Here is a 1,274-nt window from a genome sequence, read left to right as displayed (position 1 = left end):
CTTTATACATCAAAATATACTATTTACTAAAAAAGAGCATATTACAATATATTGGCTGTTAATTTCAATAAGTTTCGTACTGATAGGTAAAATTACTTTGTGTTGTAGCCATTAAAACTAGTTTTTAGAAGTTTATTAGTATTATTTGTGAAATCAGCTAGCAAACAAAAAATTAAATAATTAGATTTATATTGTTTTTTATTTTAAGTGCTATTATTATACTTTGCAAATTGGACTATTTTATTATTTTCCTAGTAAACCAGCTTACTCTAAATATCTATCATCTAGATAGGAGTATAGATTTAATGAATAAAATTAAAAATGGTTAATTAATTAATTACCAACATGTTTTATTACCCACTTTTTCATCACTTTATTTTAAATAATTTTGAATATATATTTCTTACTAACTAAATTTTCATATGAATTAAATTACTATTTTTTTTTCCTCTTACTTAATTATTACTTTTCTCATACAGCCTTTATCTTCTTATAATACTAAGACTATACATGTCTTTCAATACTATTTTGCATCTATAATGGTAGTTGTTTTCTTATCATTCTCTAATTCCTCTTACTCATTATGGTTGTTATCTCGTTCCTTGTTCTTAGCAATGATGAAGGCATTAATTCTGGCCTAACATTTAAACATGTGGTTAATTTATTGTTCTGGAGTATATAAATTGCAGTGGCATAAACAAGGCATAAATTAGGGTGATATATTCTCCTGAAAATGTTTGGGAAAATTATTATTTTCATAGGTACCAACATTAGTTTTGTATTTTGAGCAATCTTAGTTACATTAATTAATTAACAAGTCTTTCATTTGCAATATTTTCATAAAGGCTAAAATGAAATTAATACCATGAAGCTTTTGGTATTACCTAGCTAGTATTAATAAAAAGAGATATTAGCTCTCTAGTTGCAGAGATAGACAAAAATCAGCTATAGTTGAAATAGTACAAGAGCCGGGAAGAAAAAAAGGCAGTTATCTCACCCCAATTTTTGATTACTTTGATGAAAACTATGTATAATTAATAGTCAAAATTGATGAGTCTGCCAAGTATTGGTAGGGGGAATAAAAAATGGCAGCTGTTTCAAAACCTTAAAAAACTCCAATTTTTCATTCGGAGCTCTATATCTTAAAAACTAACAACAACACTAGAAAGCCTAATAGGACATTATTTAAAGAAGAGTAAATTTGCTGAAATATTAGCCTTAAAATAGCTATTTACGTCCAATAGTTCTTAAGACATAGCTTTTTAAAAAGCAAA

The sequence above is a fragment of the Halyomorpha halys genome, unplaced genomic scaffold (assembly GCF_000696795.3).
Source record: "Halyomorpha halys isolate HHAL.00 unplaced genomic scaffold, Hhal_1.1 Scaffold1643.1, whole genome shotgun sequence".
Lineage (NCBI taxonomy): Eukaryota > Metazoa > Arthropoda > Insecta > Hemiptera > Pentatomidae > Halyomorpha > Halyomorpha halys.
The sequence above is the reverse complement of the archived record's forward strand: the minus strand, read 5'-3'. Positions refer to the sequence as shown.